The sequence below is a fragment of the Physeter macrocephalus genome, chromosome 11 (genome assembly GCF_002837175.3).
Source record: "Physeter macrocephalus isolate SW-GA chromosome 11, ASM283717v5, whole genome shotgun sequence".
Taxonomy (NCBI): domain Eukaryota; kingdom Metazoa; phylum Chordata; class Mammalia; order Artiodactyla; family Physeteridae; genus Physeter; species Physeter macrocephalus.
The window spans coordinates 17,538,283-17,545,208 of record NC_041224.1 but is presented as its reverse complement, the minus strand read 5'-3'; positions in this window follow the sequence as shown (position 1 = coordinate 17,545,208).

Sequence of the window (6,926 nt, the reverse complement as noted above, 5' to 3'; positions counted from 1 at the left end):
TAGGTCGGGACCCTCACCAGGAAAATCAAACTCCTGGGTATGGAAACAGTCCCTTTGCTATGAAGAGGGGAAAGGCTATAGATACAACCCCCTGATTACAGAGGCATGGGCAGATGACAGAGCGACTGTTTCTTCTAACAAGCCTGGCTTGTTTTTCCCTGCAGGTGAGGAAAGGCTTCTGGCTTCTCTGCAGGGCTGGTGAGAATGCAGGAATGAGCGGGGGACAGCAGCCCCTGCCCCGTTCCTGCACTCCAGGCCCTGGCGTGTGTCTAACTGGCGTCTCTGAGAAGGACACTGCAGAAGAGAAACAGGAGAGACGGGCCTGCGTGAACGTGCCCCGCTGGGCGCTGGGGTCTTGCTCTGCCCCTTCACGGGCTTTGCTCTGGGGGCCATCCTGTGTGAATGGACCATTTTTCCATCCCCGACTCATAACCATGAGCATTAGCAAAACACCATCACCAGGCCTAACCCTAAACTGCCTCCAAAAGTTGTGAGAAGGGCTGAACAGAGGTGCACTGCCTCTTCCAGTGTCAGCAGTGAATCAACCTCAGTATTTGTTGTTAGATTTTTTTTGATATTGGTCCACTCTGAATCCTGGAGCTCAGGCAGGGGTGGGCAAAGCCAACGAGAATGACTCCTTCCTGCTTAATAGGGCTTCCACTTGTAACTGATGCTACATCCACATCGACTCCACCAATGTTTACTGAGCACCTATGAACCTCCTACTGCTAAATAAATAAATAGAATTGAACAAAGAAATAAAATTGAGCAAATACTACCGTGTGCCTGACACTGGGTACGTGTTTATATCTGTTAACTCAGTCCTCACAGTAACCCAACACGGCACTATTGTTATAATTTCTTCTTGCAGGAGTAGAGGCCCAGGTAGGTTAGCTAACTTGCCCAAACGGCTGGTCAGTGGCAGAGCCACCGGAATCGAGGCAGTCAGGCTCCGGAGCCCATACTCGCGGCCTCTGTGCTTCCCCGCCTCTCTGGGGTGGCAGTGGGAGACGGGGTGCTACTTTCTCTGCGACAAAAATAGGCTCAAACCTCTAGCAGTGTGCAATCTGAGAGGAGTCTTGTGGTGGCAAAACCTGGGGCCTGGCGGAGTGCTGATTTCTTGGAATATCCAAGCCTGAAAACTGAATTCCAGACTTTTCGGGGAACTTTTCCAAATAACTGGAGTTTCTTGACTAATAGTAGGCACTTCCCTGCTTGAACCAGGCATGGGCTGGCATAAGCTTCTTCAGGTACAGGTTAACCAGGCTGAGGAAGAGTTTTGCTCTAGTCAGGATTTTAAGGAACAAGAACAAAAATGCCACTGCAATAGCCTACATCTTCAGGACCACAGGTAGGCGTGAAAGCTAAGGTATCACTGAGGCGAGGGAGAAAAAATTCCATGGGAATCACAATCAGTGACCTGCCAAGCACGGAAGAAAGTCAGCCCACGGGCAAAACACAAAGGTGATTTCGAGAGATGCGCAAAGTACCGCCTCAACTGTGAGTTCTCATGAGTGAGCGGTGCTTAGGTGAAAATGAAATTATCCGACGGTAAAGTCCTACGACGAACCATCACGCCACTGTTCAAGCCTGTCAGTAAAGGTATAAGGAAATGGTGATGATGAGAGTCAGTCAAGTGAAAAGTGCAAGATATGAAAATAGAAATACATGGGAGGAAACAGGCCAAAATGTTAGCAGTAGTCACGTGGAGGCTGCGGAGCTGTGGACAACGCAGACGATGTGGTGGCTTTAATGAGTAATTTTAAAGTCCCTTTGTATTGTCAAATCCCTCTAAATTTTGTTTGCTATTGATCTCATGCAGAGAATGACACTTCATCCCATGCCATCCCATTTCAACTGCACTGTAGGCGGGACTTACACAATTACATGAAGGCTCACTCAGGACCTGGTCCACATGCAGGGCACCCTGCGCGCCTGGTTGCCCCAGCCAGCCCTCACTGGTCCCACCTGCCAGAGGGTTCTGGCCGCTTTTTGAAGATGGTACAAGCTGATAATATCCAATATTTCTGGAGGGCTTCTCCAGGGCTTATATGAAGGGATCATAAACTGCAAAAGTTTTCTTTTAAAAGAAATTCCTTATTTTTTAAAAAATCATGATTTAGGACTTCCCTGGTGGCGCAGTGGTTAAGAATCCGCCTGCCAATGCAGGGGACACGGGCTCGAGCCCTGGTCCGGGAAGATCCCACAAGCCGCGGAGCAACTAAGCCCGTGCGCCACAACTACTGAGCCTGCGCTCTAGAGCCCACGAGCCACAACTACTGAGCCCACGTGCCTAGAGCCCGTGGTCCGCAACAAGAGAGGCCACCACAGTGAGAAGCCCGCGCACCGCAACGGAGAGTAGCCCCCGCTGGCCGTAGCCAGAGAAAGCCCACGCGCAGCAACAAAGACCCAATGCAGCCAAAAAAATTGTTTTTACATAATAATAAATTTTTAAAAGGATTTTAATTTAAAAGATCATAATTAAAAATTTTTTTTAAAATTCTGCATATATGTTCACATATTTCAAAAATCACAAGATCCAAAAGAGTATACAAGGAAAAATTCTATCCATTAACCACTCAGTTTCTTCTTCAGTGCAGCTAACATCATCAGTTTCTTGAGTACCCATCTAGAGATATAGGCTGGCTGCATAAACAAACGTGCTCACATATAGTCACTGTCTTCTTTTTTTAAAAAAAATGCAAGTGGGAGAATACTAGCCACTCTTGCTTCTTTCTCTTTAACGATGTATCTTGGAAATCATTTCACATCGTTACATCAAAAGCATTCTCATTTTGTTATGGCAGCTGAATATTGCATTATACAAATGCACCATAATTCAATTAAGGCCCTACAGATGGTCATGAAGCCAGAAAAAACATATAGCTTTAAAGAGAAACAAACAGAAAAAAGCTCAAAGTTCCTGTTTCTATTAAATTCGTTATTGTTCCTCTTCATTGCTCACTATGGAGGCCAAGACACAGAAGTCTGGTAATAATGACCTGCAGTGTTTACCTTACTAAAGACCAAACACCTTTTGGAATAACAAGACTGAAGGACAAAGCTCAGAAGCTTTGCTATTCATCAAAGAAACCTTGGCATGACAGAAAATACTTATTTGGATAATTATATCAGCATTTCGGTGTTTCATCCTCCAAAGATTAATGTTTAACAACGGGAACTTCTAGAAGGAAGGAGGTGGGTGTTGGACGTTGGGATTTTCCCTGCATTTGGTGGCAGTCACATGCCTCCCGCGTTCATTCCCAGATGGGACACGGCCCAGCTTTTTTTTTTCAGGCTGAGTAGCTTCAGAGCAGAGAATGTCTGATGGGAAACCCTAGAGAACGATGCTGACACCCCCATCACCCGTGTGCTGGAAATCCATTTATCTCCCCTCATGGCTCCCTGGCGCCAGCTGTGTCACTCCAGGACAGTGACTTAACCTTTCTGAATCTTATCATTTGCAAATAATAAAAACACCTACCCAAGTTATCTCACAGTGCTGTGTTAGCAAACAAGAGAATCCATGTGAAAATCGTATTAAATCAGCTACGTTGGGCTTCCCTGGTGGCGCAGTGGTTAAGAATCTGCCTGCCAAGGCAGGGGACACGGGTTCGAGCCCTGGCCTGGGAAGATCCCACATGCCACGGAGCAACTAAGCCCGTGCACCACAACTACCAAGCCTGTGCTCTAGAGCCCGCATGTCGAGAGCCCGTGCTCCACAAGAGACGTCACTGCAATGAGAAGCCCGCGCACTGCAATGAAGAGTAGCCCCCGCTCGCCGCAACTAGGGAAAGCCCGCACTGCCTGCCAAGGCAGGGGACACGGGTTCGAGCCCTGGCCTGGGAAGATCCCACATGCCACGGAGCAACTAAGCCCGTGCACCACAACTACCAAGCCTGTGCTCTAGAGCCCGCATGTCGAGAGCCCGTGCTCCACAAGAGACGTCACTGCAATGAGAAGCCCGCGCACTGCAATGAAGAGTAGCCCCCGCTCGCCGCAACTAGAGAAAGCCCGCATGCAGCAACGAAGACCCAATACAGCCAAAAATAAATAAATAAAATAAAATAAGTAAATTTATATTAAAAAATATCAGCTACGTTCAGTGTAGAGACAAAGAAGGGGCCAGAAGATGCTACGGAAGGCAAATGAGGTATGGAGTCAGCCAGTCTGGTGTGTAACTCGGTCCCCTTCTCTGACGGGCCATGCCGCCCTGGGTTTATGGCCGAGCCTCATCTATTCACCGGTTGAAGTAAGGAGGATGCCCTTCAGCTTTGCGGAATTATGAGAGTAAGTGATAAACATGAGTGAAAGCCCTCCAAAATGCTCATCTCCATCTTGTCTAGCCTTCGTATTACTCCTTCTACCTATCTTACAATAAATATAAGATCTCCAAATAAATATAAGATCGTCAAACCAAATCAAGGAGCTCAAACTAGTGGAAAGGACTGTAGGAAACCAGAGAGAGGCCATCGTAGCGTTGGAAGAGATGGTAAGTTAATAAAGAATGAAGTAAAGAGAAGATGAAGAGAATGTCAGGTAGGCGGGGCTAGTTCAAGGAAGGCTTTTGAAGTGGTGTCGAGGAGGTCGGCATTACCTAGGCCAGTCCTTTCCAGGATGGAATAAAATGTCACCTGATCAGAGCGTACTTTCTGAGTGGAAAAATCATCCATAATCTGTATAGTGTGACTTTGGGGGCCAGAGAAAGTCCCATGAGCCCATATTTAGTTCTGCATCCTTTGTCTTATGCTGGGAATTGCACCATTCAGTGATTCCTTCCTCAGCACATCAGGAGGTGCTGTGGAATCTGCAGTGTAGCCAGGACTCTGGAGAGCCCAGGAAGGTGGTGTTTGGTAAACTGGGGCCGGCTTAGAATGGGGCCTGACTGACTACTTTGCACATCAATGTAAATACACCTTTCATGAGTGGGTGGAAGCAAGGCTAGAATCTGGTCTCAGCAGCCAGTGGAACCAGCACTGGGCTGGGGTGGACTGGGATTGATGGTAACCTGCTGTGTGACCTTAGGGAGGTCACTGAACCTCTCTGGGCTTCAGAGGCCTTTCAGCATTAGCCCCATGATTCTATTTTTCAAACCCTTTCCTAAGAGTGTAGGGTTAAAGGGTGGGTTGATGAGGGCACTCAACTGAGAAGAAAAAGTTTTCACAGAATGGGGGAGGGAGGGGGAGGGTAAAGAAAGGGAAACAGACACAGGTGAGGGCAATCCAGCCACCCGAAGTCACCTCTGTGTTCTTGAGTGGGGACGGGGACAATTTGGGTCATGAGGAATCAACATGGGCCCATCTTCAAGGTGGGAGACAGACACCAGTCACATCTGCAGGTGCCTGCTTGCAAGCACTAAGCGAGGAGCGTGGGACACCGGCGGGGAGACAACGGCACCCTGTTTCTGGGGACCTGGGGCTCCAGCAGGGAGAACATATTCTGAGGGGTGTCGAACACTGTGGAGCCATATGAAGGGGGAGCAGAGGATGGAGGGCCCAGAGGCCCCACCCTTCAATGGGTGCCCAGAATCCATCCTGGGAAGGAGCCAGGGACCCGGGCTCCAACGCTCCAGTCATTGTTCCTAAAAGCCAGAGAAAGACTCTAGAAATGTTTGCTGGGAAAGCAATGCGCAGGTATTCAGGTCCATGCCACCCCTGGAAGGGAGAGAGAGCCGAGAGAGACAGAGAGCATGCAAGGGAAAGAAAAGGACAAACAGGCAGACGGACACAGCAAAGCTGCCTCAGTGCCCCATGGCCCTTGCCAGATGTTCCCCTGGAACCCAGAAACTTGAAGATGACCTCAGGCTTCCGAAAGCCTCAAAATCAGGCTTCCGACAGCCTCAAAGGCGGCGTGGCAGGAGTCTGCTGGGCCCTGATGACAGGTGCCACTGAGCCCCTTGGAAAGACTTGAAAAAATCTCAATGCCTCACTAGGATTTGGCCCTAAAAAGACTCAAGCACTTTGTCACTGCCTAACCCTAGGGGATGGATGTTATTTTATACTGAGGCGGGGGACAAGGTTAGGGGACGTCTCTCCTGAGGACAGAGGGTGGAGCGGAGAAGCTAGAGCTCAGCGAAGGGTGGAGAGGCTTTTGGCTCTGCGACCAGCCCTGTTCCTCTGCCCTGAAGTACTTGGACCCTTTTGTTCTTGTTCCTCTCCTTGCTCCCCCTCTGCCCTGGGGATCCAGGCACGTGGAGCGATGGGCTGCAATGAGAGCTGGGGCCTGTAGCCTGGCAGGACAGGGCTCTGTCCCAGCCTTCTCCTCATCCGACCTGTTGCTTCAAGAGGAAGAGGGCAGCCGTCCACACTGTTGTGACCTCCAGTGACCCAGAGAAAATTTCCTTTATTAGCAGTGAAGCCTTTCTTCTTTTTAGTAGAGAAAAGAACAATCATGTCTTACTTAAGGACAGGGTGTGTGTGTGTGTGTGTGTGTGTAAGCATACACGGCCGCACCAGCATCCCCGTATCAGCATCCGCACCAGCCTGCAGACAGCCAGCAGTTCTCTAAGGGGAAGATAATGATGGGGAGGGCAAGGGCGACGAGGGTTCTGGCTGGAACAAGTGACTCTCTTTTCTTTTCCTCCTACCCCAGGCTCATCCCTGCAGCCCCAGGAGCTGCCCAGAACCTTCATGCTAGCTCTGCTCAGCCTCACAGGACAGTAAGGTTTCCCGCCAGCACTGGACTTCCCCATAGCTCGCTTGGGTGCCCAAGGTAAAGTTCTGGACTCTTCCACAAACTCCTCAAGCATACAGAAGGTGATTTTCTGGGGACCCTGAATGTTAAAAATCACATTGGGGGGCTTCCCTGGTGGCGCAGTGGTTGAGAGTCCGTCTGCCGATGCAGGGGACGCGGGTTCGTGCCCCGGACCGGGAGGATCCCACATGCCGCGGAGCGGCTGGGCCCGTGAGCCATGGCCGCTGAGCCTG